The sequence below is a fragment of the Vicugna pacos genome, chromosome 6 (assembly GCF_048564905.1).
Source record: "Vicugna pacos chromosome 6, VicPac4, whole genome shotgun sequence".
NCBI classification, from domain to species: Eukaryota; Metazoa; Chordata; class Mammalia; order Artiodactyla; family Camelidae; genus Vicugna; species Vicugna pacos.
In genome coordinates this window covers 63,662,103-63,676,418 of record NC_132992.1, presented here as the reverse complement: position 1 = coordinate 63,676,418, position 14,316 = coordinate 63,662,103, and the positions used below count along the sequence as shown (strand labels likewise).

Here is a 14,316-nt window from a genome sequence, read left to right as displayed (position 1 = left end):
CTTCACAGGAGTCAGTCCACCAAGGGAGACCTAGGAGGGCTGAAGGGCGGCCCTGCTCGGCACTTTGGTTGTTTGCAGTTGGAAAACGAATAACAACTGCCTTTACCCATGTAAGAGGCTACTGCTTTTGACTAAAATCATATCCCACAGAAATGCCCAGGCACTGCAGGGCAGCAGCAAACAAGCATGTGGAACTGGCCAGAAAAGGGACTAGGTCTCAAGAGCAAGTTGCTTTTTGGCTGAAGAGAAAGGTCTTAATAAGAACAAGAACTGGCTTACAAACAAACACAGCTTTCGCTGTTGTTGTTGTTTTGGGGGGGAGGTAATTAGGTTTATTTATTTTATTTATTCATTTTTTAACAGAGGTACTGGGGATTGAACCCAGGACCTCACGCATGCAAAGCATGAGCTCTACCATTGAGCTACACCCTCCCCTGCAAACACAGCTTTTGAGTCTGCATCATCTCCCCCCCACCCAAGAACTGCAGTGACTCCCAGGGCCTGTGGGGCCTGCTTCGGGGTCAGCGTGAGGTAGAGGGCCCTGGGCTCGGGTCTCACAGTTCACAAGGGGCCCCATCTTCTGGCTCTGGTTGTTATCTCTAGATGATGGATTGAAAGAAAGTGACCTTCAGGGTAGAACTCTAAATCTGAGTTCCATCACTGCCTGTAGACACTTCACGTAATATACTTATATTTAAAATATGCCCTGGCATTATCTTGGAAAAGCGTAATTACCTTTATTTTTCTGTGATAAAAGTATTAATCTGTGAAATGTAAATATTTAAAATAGACCACAATTCTCAGTAAACTTTCTGGGGGAGGGAGCATTTCTTCCCATTTTAATATACTAGGAACCTTTCAAAATGCACACAAGTGCAGGTCAGTTTTGACCTCCCAGAGCCCTGGTGACAAGAGCAAATAATTAGTGTAGCCTTGTGTCTCTCCTGCAAAAACAGTTTCTCCTTTTATCACTTTGAATTTTCTCGGGATCTCTTTGAGATAGCCTTGGAAAGGATCAGCCCTCCCTTTTCATTCAGAGGCAATTCATCTGCAAGAACAAACCCTGAAAATTCCCTTTGTTCAGACTGAAGGGCCCCTGAATATTCACACTTGGAATGTCTGTCCCCCGCCCTACATCCATTCCACCAGAGTTTGTACTACAGACAGAGCACATTTCTCTGGATTCATGACAGCTCTAAACCATGACTCCACAGGGCCCCAACTGGTTTTCTTTTGCGTCTTATGTAAGCTTCCAAAGCCTGCAGTGAAATACATCCAAGTTCTACCTTGAGTATCTGCCACCTGCCCCATCCCGCTTTGATTAAGCTGATGTACTTGGCCTCGATATCTAGGATGTTTTTGTTCACCTGGCACACCCCAGAAATCAGTTTCAAGAAACAAGTGGACAAGGCCTCCCTCTCCAACTTCCTCTCCTCAAGTTAGTAAAAATGTCAGTAATGGACCATATCCAGCCAGAGAGCTGGCAGCCAACGCACAAACGCAGATAAATCGATGCCACACCCTTTTCTCACACAGAGTGCCAACATCTCACCCTTTAGAGATCAGGTTTCCTTGTGACCCGTAGCTAGCAGGAAAATCCAGCAGGCTTAGAGCTGATCCAGAGCCCCCTGAGTTTCTTTTGGGGATGAATCATTTGCTCAACAGATATGTACATTTTAAGATGATATTTTTAAAAATTGAGATGTGATTCACATAACATAAAATAAGCACTTTAAAGTTTACAATTCAATGTTTTTAAATATAGTCCTGTGTTGTGCAACCATCACCACTCTCTAATTCCAAAGGATTTCCTTCATGACCAAAAGCAACCTCATGCAAAGTCATTTCCCATCACCTTCTTCCCCTACCCACTAGCAACCACTCATCTACCTTCTGTCTTTATGGATTTGTCTATTCTGGACATGTAATATAAGTGAATTCAAACAGTATGTGACCTTCTGTGTCTGGCTTATTTCATTTAGCTTGATGTTTCCACAGTTAATCCATTTGTAGCATGCAACAGGACCTCATTGCTTTTTATGTTGAATACTATTCCACTGTATAGCTAGACCAATTTTATTCATCCATGCATGAGCTGACAGACATTTGGGTGTTTCCACTTTTGGGCTATTATGACTATTGCTGCTATGGACATTTGTGGACAAATTTCTGTGTAGACGTATGTTTTCAATTCCCTTGGGTAGATACCTAGGCGTGGAATTGCAGCATCATATGGTGAGTCTACATTTAACTTTTTGAGGAACTGCCAAACTATTTTCCCACTTGGTGCACAGTAACCAAGCCCTGCTACACTCTGTGCCAAGAACCAACAGCACAGTGGTGGACCTGGCAGGCCCGGCCACTTGCCCTCATGGGGCATGCGGCTCAGCAGGAGAAGGAAACGTTAAACAGATCATTAAAAAGTAGAGTTTTAAGCACACTTGTACAAATGCCAGGTAGGGGGGGTTCAGGCCACTATGAGACTGTGAGATACGGGGAGTCCTAACTTGAGGATTGAACAAGGTCACAAAGACAAGGACACAGACACTCTTGTGAAAGCAGATTCAGGGCCTGTGATTAAATTTAAAGCAACAACAACAACAACAAACCCTCCCAATCAGCTAAAAATAAAAATGAACAAGTTCTTGTAATTCAGTGGATTTCTGAAAGTTCTCTCCTCTTGGGGGGCAGAGAAACTCCACACAGGGGCTCTGGGAGTCTCTGAAATGATTGATGGGAATATTTAGATATGAAAATGTGACAAGGAAACAGGTCACAACATTTGAGGAGGATAATTCTTGACGACTCCCTTCAGGTAGCTGAAGAAACTCTCACACTGCCCTCCTCCACGAGAGGGAATCAGGGCTGTGCCTCTTTAAGGCCAAGGAGAATTTACTCCCTTCTTCACCTGCCCCTAACTTCCTGGCTCAGACCTCTGCAGCTTTCCCTCGCCTGCAGCTGTTCCCAACATTCACTCAAACAAAATCAATGCCCTATCGTTTAAAGTAGCAAAGTTCAGCCCCTGACAGGAAGAACGGAGCTCTGAAAATTCAGCAGTTAATTCCCAGTGATGCGAATGTTTAGTTTAGTTTGACCTCAAGAGGCTGAAGTCACGATCTTTCAAGTGGCAGAATTGATAGTTTCATTCCTGTTGAGTTCATCTGAAATATTTGTCCTTTGATCAAGACACTGGACTAGGTGCTGGGGGAAGATGCACAGAAACATGGGCATCAGCATGAGTTGCTGCCCTTAAAAAAGTATCCAGTGAGAGAGAAGAGCCTAATGAAAGATACACGCAGCATGTGAGAGTCCAGTGAGTCCCGTGAGTCTGATGGGCCCACGAGAGACAGAGGTGTGTGGAGGAGGAAAAGCGTTCTCCTGGGCTGGGCTGGGCTGGGCTGGGCACACCAGACCTCATGAAGGAGGTGGGACTGAGGGTGAACAGGCTTTACACAGGCTTCCAGAGAAGATGACATTCTAACAGGGCGGGTGACAGATGCAAAGGCCCAGGGGTAGGAAATTAAAAGATATATTAGGTATGACATAGAGGTTCCTGAATGACGCTTTGTTTTTTTAAAAATGAGGACACCTTTAAGTTTCTAATTTTTATCAATTAGTCCCAATAAGGCCTAAGATTTTTCTTTCATCGGTAACCAAGGAGAGGCCCAACTATTAGGGTGCAATGATCAAAAAGAAAACACTGTTGGCTATTCCATTCCTTTTTCCCTTGCTTCACTCCCAGTTTGGGAAACATCCTATAAGCTTAGGGTCCCGTGATGCAGACGACAGTGGACATGCAGGAAAGGCCTCTTTTGTGGCCAGTCTTGGCTGGTGCTGGATCCCTGGAGAAGCAGGTGGGGGTCTCTGGGATGGGTCAGAACAGACCCTCCCCTCCACCACACACACACACAGGGTGGTCTCGCCTATCAGCTATGGCATTGGGCTTTTTGTCTTCCATTCTCCGTTTTGGCACTGGTTGGTTCATTTCTACACTCCCCAGACCTTCTCCAAGGGAATTTTTGGAATTTCTCTGTTCCCTTCCTTGACAGCACTGGTTCTCAATAGGGTGGCTGCTGCCCTCCAGGAGGAGTTTTAGAAAGGTGTGGGGGCTGGTTTTGGTGGTCTCGGTGCTGGAGAAGGCACTCTTGGCCTTTAGTAGGGGGAGATCAAGGATGCCAGAAGCCCTCCTGCAAAGGGCTGGGTACTTCTGTAGGAACTGTCCTGTACCCAACATGACGTTTGAGTGATCCCAAGACATTCTTATAGGTAAAACTATTTATAGTGCTTTGAGCCTTGAAACCTAACTCCACTTTACCCAGGTTTATGGGTAAAGTCATTTTTGCATATTTTTATATGCCCCGATTCCCCACTCCTCCGCCACCCCCAGGAATGCAACTACCCTGTAAACAGAGGAAAAATTGCTCTTTGTCTTGTGTAGGATTTTACAGCATTCACCGTTTTGGAATAATCACACCGCCCACAGCAGCTCCATTTGTGTTTTTTGGGTTTCCCAAGTGAGATACCTGGAGCAATCTGCAACTGCGGTGCCCACACACAATGTGATGCTGTGTCCAGCTGCAGGACACTTGACTTCTCTACTACAACTTTGAGCACAGCCACACCCGAGAACTTGTATTTTGAAAGATATAATATTTTATTATAAATTGGTTGCCTTTTCCCTTATATTACAGATTGCATCTGTGATATGGTATTTTCCAAAGATGCCACATCAATATATATCCCCATGCCACATGCATATGCTTCTTACAGCATGACACTGATACTCCTCCACTGAGTTGGCAGCAGGGGTCAGGGGTGGGTGGTGTTCTGTGTTCCCTTCTCTTGTATTTGGCTAGACCTTTGTAACTGCCTTGACCTACAGAATGTGGTAGAGGTAAGGCTGTGTGAATTCTGAAACCAGGTGCAATTACACATAAAATACAATTTTATGTGTCAACTTGGCTGGGCCACAGTGCCCAGATATTTGGGGTTTTTTTGTTGTTGTTGTTGTTTTGTTTTGTTTTTGTTTATTGGTGGTACTAGGAATTGAATCATGCACGCTAAGCACATGCTCTACCACTGAACTATACTCACCCCTCAATGCCCAGATCTTTGGTAAAACATTATTCTGGATGTTTCTGTGAGGGTTTGGGAGGATAAGACTAACATTTAGGTCTGTAGACTATGAGTAAAGCAGACTGCCCTTCATGATGTGGGTGAGCCTCATCCAATCAGTTGAAGACTCAAATAGAACAAAAGACTGACTTTCCACAAGCAAGGGGGAATTCTACAGCAGATGGCTTTTGGACTTGAACTGCAGCCTTGGCTCTTCTCTGGGTCTCCAGTCTACTGGCCTACTTTGCAGATTTTGGACTTGCAGCCTCCATAATTGCATGAACCAATTCCTAAAATTTAATCTCTTTATATATATTATATATTATATATTATATATTATATATTATATATTATATATTATATATTATATATATATAGCTGACCCTTGAACAGCACAGGGATTAAGGATGCTGATCCTCTGCATAGTTGAAAATATGTATATAATTTATAATCTGCCCTCCATATCCAAGGTTCCTCTGTATCCATGGTTCTGCATCCGAGGATTCAACCAATCAAGTATGGCATATTAGTGTTGTATTTACTATTGAAAAAAATCCCTGTATAAGTGGACCTGTACAGTTCAAACCCATGTTGTTCAAGAGTCAACAGTCATGTATCTCCTCTTGGTTTTTTTTTTTTTCTATCAAGTACTCTGACTAATACACCAGGTCATAAAAGGCAATACAGCCTTCACCCTACTCTCTTTGTCTCTGGACACTTGCCTTTGGGAAGAAGCCATAGTGTTGTGAGGAAGCCCAGGCCACATGTAGAAGCCACATATGGATGTTCCTGCAGACAGCCCCCGCAAAGCTCCGGGCTGGCAGCCAGCGTCAATCACCAGGCATGTGAGTGAAGCACCTTTGAATGACTCGACTCCGACCCCCAGCCTTCCTCAACACCTGCCATCTGAAGCCCTGGACATCACGGGGCAGAGGTGAGCCATCTCACTGTGTTCGTCTGGATTCCCAACCAACAGAAATCTTCAGATAATGAATAATGAAATAATTTTGCTTCACAACTTAGTTGAACATTTCAGTCTAAATGATTCAATACTTGAAAGACCAAGATAGATAGCGTTTCTAAAGTAGGTGAAGAGTAAAATTAAGGAAGGCTTTGCTATCAAATTTGTGAAAAGCTGAGCTCACCCTCCCTCTGTGACTTCCTGCACAGGTGCTTTAAGTGATGACGCCAAGTAGGGCCTAAACCACACCCTCCAATGTCCGGCTCAGAGAGATGCCACTTCCCTTCCCAGGAGCTACACGCCAGGCCCCCAGGGGTCTGGCCTGCCCACCTTTGAGGAAGACTGATGGCCATCTTTTGGGAAGAAGCCACTGTCCGGGAGTACCTGGCTGCTTTCCAGAACTTCTGAAATGAGGACATTTAGATGGGCCACCTCCGGATCCAGAGTCATGCCCTCTGGAGGCTGAGAGGAAATTCAACCAAGCCCCAGGCTGTTCAGGAAGAGATAGAAGCTGGCCCCAGGATGCTGACACCAGGGAAGGGAAGCCCAGATTGTGAAGCAAAGGCTCCGGGCCAAAGCTTTCCTTCAGACTACAACACTCTGACTCGGGAATCTGAATTCAGGCCAAAGAAAATCATTCTGACTAGTAGCTATTTGCCAGGGCAACTGTGCCCATGATGATGCTGACATGTTCTCAAAGCAGATCGGCCAGGAGGGAAGCTGGGAGGGTCCCAGCCACAAAGCTGGGAAAAAAGTGTTCTGTACAGTTAAAGTTCTTCACCCCCTTGCAACACGTGCAGACAGTAAAGATGGCTAGAGGTTATGAAGGGCTTGCCACACGCCAGGCACCAGGGTAACCTCTTTACCAACATCATCTCATTGAATTCTTAAAATATCCTCTGAAGCAGGTACAGTATTAGCTCCACTGAACAGATGAAGAGACTGAGGCTTGGCCTGCGATGGAAGTCAGGTAGGTGGTATTTGAAAGCCCATCCTCTCACCCACTTTGCTGTTATCCTGCTTTCAAAGGCAGGGCGAGTGTTCCTTACTTAGTACTTGAGCGTGTGTTTCCCAAGTTCAAGGACGTGCTCCAGCATAACCGCAGTACAACCATGACAATTAGGAAATTGACACTGATTCAATAACACCGTCTAATCCACAGACCCCATTCAGATTTCACTGACTGTGCCAATTACCTTGCTTATAGGTCCAGCACCCAAACCAGGATCACAGCTGCATTCACTTGCCACATCCCTTTGGTCTCTTTCAATTTAGGACAGTTCCTCAGGCTTTCCTCATCTTTCACAACCTTGACGTTTTGGAAGAGCACAGGCCAGTCACATTATGGCATGCTCCTCAAATGCGGTCTGTCTGATTCTTCCTCATCATTTATGTATTTGGGGCAGGAATACTGCAAAGATGGTGCTGTGCCCTTTTCAGGGCATCATATTAGGAAGCTCATGACATAAGTGTGTGTCATTGCTGGTAAACACAGAGGGAGTTTTAAGCAAGGACTTGGAGTCCTATATGGAGAAGAAAGACCGCAAGAGCCTGAAATTCTGCCCCATGTAACAAACACTTTAATACACTTTGACCAGCACGCCAGCCAGGCAGAAGCCAGCCCTGTTCTATAAAGGGGAACAACAGAATCGCTGGGAAGCTGTTAGGACAGAACAGGCTGTGTGGGCTGGGACTCCGGGGGGAGAACCTGAGTGGTTGGAAGGAATTCTCCAACAAGCAATTTGGAGGGGAGAGTAGGGCCCCACAAGGGTATCCTCACACAGCTGGAAGAGCAAAGAGCTGGATGCTGGTAAGAAAAAGAGTGAAGCTGATATGGGAAAGGGAAGGAAAACCGGAAGTAAGAAAAAATGGGAGGGAGGAGAATAACAGGAAAAAGCAGCAGCATCCAAAGGGCTCAAAATATTCGCTTCATGCACCTTCATGGGAGTTTGAAAACTGTAGCATTTAGTTGCTGTGCTTCTTATTCACTGCATTTGGAGTGAGACCACCTGTGTTAATCCAGATCGCTGGGTCAGTTACTCAGTCTTGCTGATTCTCAGTTTTCTCATCTGTAAGATGAGGAGAAAAATACCTCCCAGCATTGCCCAGAGACCACACGCAGCCACGTACCCCGCAATATTGACAGTGCGTCTGCTGTGTGGCACCTCTGCTCCCTGGGCTGGGAATGCTGCTGAGAGCAAAACAGAAAGGAATGCCTGCCTCCATGGACCTGATTTTCCGGGGGGCAGCCTTCCAGAGTGTTCTCTAAACTGTGGAGCACGGTGCACAGTCGAGGAATTACTGCTCTCCAAGGTAATGGTGAGTGTGACCTGCGTACTACAGATGGGAACTAAGTCTCAGAGGCCATGGGAGCAATGGTAGCGCTAAGCAGAAAAGGGGGGTCACCACCCTCTGTTCAGACTCTTATGGATGGAAGAAATGTGCCCATCTGAAAACCCGACATAGCTGGTAAAAGCAGAAAAGCTCTGGAAGGACAGTCAGTAAACTTCCCAGGGAGGAGGATAATGACAAGTTTTACCCAGCCACAGCCACTGAGCAAACTGGGCATCTGTGTGACTTCAGGAGTCTGGAGACAGCGATCCCGCTGGGGGAAAAGTTGCCCCCTGCGTTCGGCCGTTGGCTCCCTCTTGCCTCTCTGAATTTCTCTGCTGTTTCTTAAATCCATGTCCTCCTCACATCTCCCCAAAGCCACACAAGCGCCAGCACACACACCGTCAAACATTTCAGTCGTCATGATTTCCAGTTGGACTTCATCCCTAAGCACCTCCCTCCCTTTCCATTTTCTCACCTTCCTCTTGACTTTACAGAGGGCTGATTTATTTGCCAAAAAAAAAAAAAGTTTTTAACAGAAGCATACAAAGCAACTCACTAAAAACCATTTCTTTTTGTCATGGTAAAATAGCCATAACACATTTATCTTTTTAAACATTTGTAAGTAAACAATTAAATATATTCCCAATGTTGTGTAACCATCGTCACTCTCTTTACCTAAAATTCTTTATTCTCTCCTTGACTCTTGTGAATCTGCTTTTCCTGGAGTGTAGGGGATGGGCTGGGAGAGTTCTCCATGGGTTACTCCCCCCGAGGGAGTTGTCCATTCCCATCTTCCTGGGGTAGGTTTTGGAACTTTTTCTTCTTCTTGGAGCTGCTGTCCTTGCTGCCAGCAGCCCCTTCAGGTCCACTGCTGAGCGGCTCCTCCTTGGAAGAGAATTTCCTCTTTTTCTTGGGGACACCCTTGTTTCTGACTCTTCAGGGCCAGACACTAACTGTTCCTCTTTGGGAAAGGATTTTTTCCTCTTGGGAAGATTTCACTGCCAACTGCCTGTTCAAGATCACTACTAACCAGCTCCTCCCTGGAAGAGGATTTCTTTTTCTTGGTTTCGGAGAAAGAGAAGGATGCGTATTCCATCCCATTCTCCTGAGGAGCCTCCTGGGGCTCTTGGTTTTTCTTTTTTCTGGGTCTCTCACCCATCCCCTCGCGCTCCCCCGGAACACCACTGCGGTCTTCTGAAGATGTGAGGGCCGTGGCAGAAGCTGTCTGTCTTCCTTCTTCAAGCACTTCTCCTATTTCTCCAGCTTCCTGGTCATCTCAGCAGCCATTTCCTCTGCCTGAACCATTGCTTCCTTGATGGCATCCAGATTCTTTCGAAGAACCTCCCCAGTCTCACAGAAGAACAGCTGCTCCTCGGCTTGTTCCTGAAGCTTCTCTCTAAATACACTCGTGGGCACCTCAGAGAAGCAACCAGTTTCTGAGGCAATACTACATTTGTCTGCCAGGTATCAGGAGATTCGGCCTTTGTTCTCGGCAGCTGCTTGGCCAATGAAGGTAGAGGGGAAAGAAGTTCATATTTTGGGGTGTTTCCCCTTGTCTTTAGGGCTCCGGAAACTTGGTCCCTTTGCTGAGCCCAGGGAATCACTCAGACACCAGAACTTCCCATACTTAAAATTTTTTCATTACCTCCAACAAAAACTCTATACCTATTAACAGTGATTCTTCCTTCTGCCTTCCCCCCAGCCCCTGGTGACCTCTGTTCTGCTTTCTGTCTCCATGAATTGGCCTGTTCTTGAAACGTCATATAAATGGAATCCTACAATATTTGCCTCTCTGTATCTGGCTTATTTTTTTCTGGCATAATTTTTCCAGGCCCATCCAAGTTTTAGTGTATATCAAAAATCCCTTACTTTTTATGGCTGAATCAAACATTTTGTTTCTCTGTCCATCTGTTGATAGATGTTTGGGCGGCTTCCTCCTCTTGGCCGTTTGTTAATAATGCTGCTATGAACATGGGTGTGAATATCATTAGCTCCAGCCTCTGCTTTCAGCGCCTCGGGATATATACCCAGAGTGGTGCACTGTGAGCACATTCAAAAGTCTGCCTCCTTTGCAGATGATTCCATGTCCATGAGTGTACAAGCTGCCTCTCCCAACGGAGCACTGCATGTGGGCTGCACCATGTGTACAAACCGTGTGGAAGCTGGTACCATAACCTTCACCACACCACATTTCTCTTGGCTTCAGACTCCTGGCTGGGCAACCAATGATTAATCTAGGGCAACCCTCTCAACTTCCAGATGAGGAAAGTAAGACTCAGAGAAGTGAAGTGTCTTGTGAAAAGACACTGAGTGAATAGCAGAACTGAAATTCAAACCCACGGGTCCTGACGCCAGCATAGACTCTCCCTGGTGCTGCCCCGCCTTTCATTTCCATCACTCTGCTTCCCATGGCTCCAGCTCTGCAAACTCTTTAATGACTCGGGAAATCATTATTTTTCTCCTTTTTAAACTTCTCCAACAGTTATGCAGTTTCAAATTCCAAAGGCTGAAAGTACTGCTACGTGGTACCAAACAGGGTGGACATTAACTGTCTAATGTGGGAGAGATGCCACAAATCCCGCTGCTGAAGCGTCAGCTGTGTTTCTTATTTTATAATACTTTCCATTAGTTGGTTCCCCAAATAGGAGCGTTGCTTCCTGGTTTCCGTGGTGATTTTTTAAATTTTGCTCAAACATTAATATCCGGATGCGACTGAACACGAATTCAACAAACCAGAACTTCATCATGACCAGAGCTGTCAGAACTGCATCAGCCAAATACTCGCCCAGCTCTTGGCCACCACTAGCTGGGGACACAGATCCAAAGACTACTGCGCCTGGGGTCCATTTTGATGTTAACTGAAGCCAGTTAACATCAGCTGCTTGGCTTTATTTGTGTTCATTGATATTTTTTCTGCTGATAATTAAAAAGAAATTTTTAGGGCCATTTTAGGCTCACAGCCAAATTAAAAAGAAGGTACAGAGATTTCCCATATACCTCTTGCCCCCACACATACATAGCCTCCCCCATTATCCACATCCCCCACCAGAGTACTACAGGATTCTCCCTACCCTTTAGCGATCCAGACTTCACTAGTGGGCTGGACAGCATGGCTACAGGCAGCTCTAGGCTGAGATCAGGCCAGTTTGGCAATGCTAAGGAAGAGAAGAACTTCCCAGGGAAGGGCTCTAACTGGCTGGCATGGGTCTCATGCCCACCTCTCCAGCTGTAACCAGAGAGCTGTGATGGGCAGCTGCTGTGGTCTGAATGTGTCTCCTCAAGATTCATATGTTGTGATCCTAACCCCCAAAGAGTTTAGTATTAGGAGGTGGGCCTTTGCTCTAGTCATGAATATGGAGCCTTCATGAATGCAATTAGTGCCTTATACAAGAGATCCCACAGAGACCCCTCGCCTGCTGCCTCCACAGGAGAACACAGCAAGAAGGCATCAGATACGAACCAAGAGGAGGGCTCTCACCCAAATATGACCATGTCAGCCCCCTGATCTTGGACTTCCTGCCTCCAGAACCATGAGAAATAACTTTCTGCTGATTATAATCCACCTAGTCTGCAGTATTTCATTATAAGATCCCAAATGGACTGAAAAAGCAGCTTCACCAAAGTAAGGAGGCATGTGCTAACTAACCCTCAGAGCAGTAGGTCCACTGCTGGAGGTCAGACTGCGATGCCCGGGCAGGTCTGGAAACTGGAGGACAGCCCAAAGCTGACACAGAAATGCACTGTGGTCATATCACATGATGTGGTGAGGTTGTAACCAGCCATATACAGACTGTGGGGATTTTATAGGACAAACAGTCTAATTTCTTCAACAAATAAACGTGATTAGAAGAAGGCAAGAGAGGAGTGTAAGGAAAAACTGACAATGGATTAAGAGATACTTAAAAGACGTATCAACCAAATGCAATGTGTGAATCTTATTTAGATCATGATATGAAAAAGTCAATAGTAAAAAGACATTTTTTTAAGATAACACGAATTTTCAACACAGATTGGGTATTAGAGGAAATTAAGGCATTATTAATTTTGTTAGATATGATAATTCTATTATGTATATGGCTTTAATAAATCTCTTACCTGTTAGAGATTCATACTGAAGCATTTAGAGAGGAAATGACATGCAGTCTAGTATTCACTTTAAAATACTTTACTGTAGAGTTGGCAAAAGTTTTCTGTGAGAGGCCAGATAGAAACTATTTTAGGCATTGTGGGTCACACGATTTCTGTCATGACTGCCCATCCTTGCTGGTATGATGCAAAAGCAGGTACAGACGATACACAAATGAATGGGCATGGCTGTGTTCCAATAAAACTTTATTTACAAAAACAGGAGGCAAGTCGATTTGGCCCCTGGGGGTTGGAGTTGGCCAATCCCAGCTCTAGTGCAAAGAAAGGAGGGGAGCAGATAGGTGACAAATGTTGATAGTTGTTGAAATCGGAATGAGAGGTACCCAGTAGTTCATTACTCTGTTTTCTCTACTTTTGCATTTTTTGAACATTCCCATCATAAAAAAATTCAAGTGCCCAGAAGAGATTTTTTGGAAGGAAAGAGAACTATTTGCCTTTGACCTCTCTCCTAATCTCCTCCACTTTCTTTGCTTTTGCCTGTCTTTTTCTCAGATCTGTTTCACACACCCACTCACACACACATCTCCACTGTGATATATTTTTTTAATCAGAATGAACTTCCTAGACAGCCCCATCCTGAGAAAGGCAGCGAAATTCTACAGCACATCCTCATCGTGGGGTCTCAAATTCTTTCCCAGGAAACTCACAGGCCCCTTTCCTTTTAGAGCTTTTATACCCTTGTGAACATTTTTCCTGAAATGGAGATTCCAGGCCTCAGGGCTGAAGCACACCACTCTTAGCAAAGCACTGTTGTTTTCTTATTTCTCCCCAGGAAATAGGAATGTCCCGGGGAGGATTAGAAAATTAGCAGACAGCTCTGGTGAAGGGCTGGGAACATGGGCTGGAAGTTGGAATCTGCTCAGAACATCTGGGAGTTCAAAGAAAGAAATGTTAAGCTATTCATCAGGCTCCATAAATTTTCCTGAAAGCAGATAATTATGAAACAGAACACAGTGGAACATGTTGTCAGAGGAAAGGAATTACATACATCTCACTTGAAACTGCCTTGAATGTGTAGGCTGAGCACATACGTCATTTCAAAGCAAGGGCTGAGGATCTGCTGAGGAGAGACGGGCTAGTGACCCTTCTGTTCCCAGATCCTGCACTGGGTGACAAGGGTACCTGCAAAGGCTGCTCCCCATCTGTCCTCCATCAACATCAGGCCCCAGCCCCTGCCCCTACCTGGAAGGATTTCTCCTTTGAGGGACCCAAGCCCCATCCTCCACTTGACTTCCAGCTCTTGCAGATGGGAAAAGACCTTTCCTGACAACACCAGCCCTGGTGGCTTCTCCTTCTAAGGAGCTTCTCGAGCACATTCTGATGGTACTACCTGTTATCACTTAAATGTATTGTCCTACATCCCACCGAGGAGAAGTAATGCTGAGCGATGCAATAGATTTACTCCAAAGTCTCGGTGACTTAACATGAAAAGTTATTTTCATTCATAATGCAAAGTGGGTGTTCCTGGGCAGGTAAGCTTTCACATCATCATTCGGGGTTCCCCAAGCTTTATTGTGTGGCTCCACGCTCTTCTCGTCCTTTGAATCCTTGTTATTCGGTTGACAGATGAGAAAAGAGAGCATAGGGAAGTTCCATCTACTTTTGCACAATATCATGTCTGTGAGATTCATTCATAATGTGGCTTCAAAGAGTAGTTAATTCTATTTCATTGCTGTATAATATTCCACTGCATGAATATTCCACAACTTATCCATTCTACTGCTGATGGGCATTTGGATTGCTTTTTTAGTTTTGGACTA

At 45.2% G+C, this 14,316-nt stretch overlaps 1 non-coding gene and 1 pseudogene across 1 annotated transcript; both read right to left on the bottom strand.

The window, feature by feature from the left end:
* Window positions 1–360: 360 nt before the first annotated feature.
* On the bottom strand, window positions 361–433 carry TRNAA-UGC (transfer RNA alanine (anticodon UGC)). The gene has a single exon. It is a non-coding gene; the product is annotated as a tRNA-Ala (tRNA).
* An 8,736-nt stretch (window positions 434–9,169) lies between these two features.
* On the bottom strand, window positions 9,170–13,775 carry LOC102534101 (uncharacterized; annotated as a pseudogene).
* Between the last annotated feature and the right edge of the window lie 541 nt (window positions 13,776–14,316).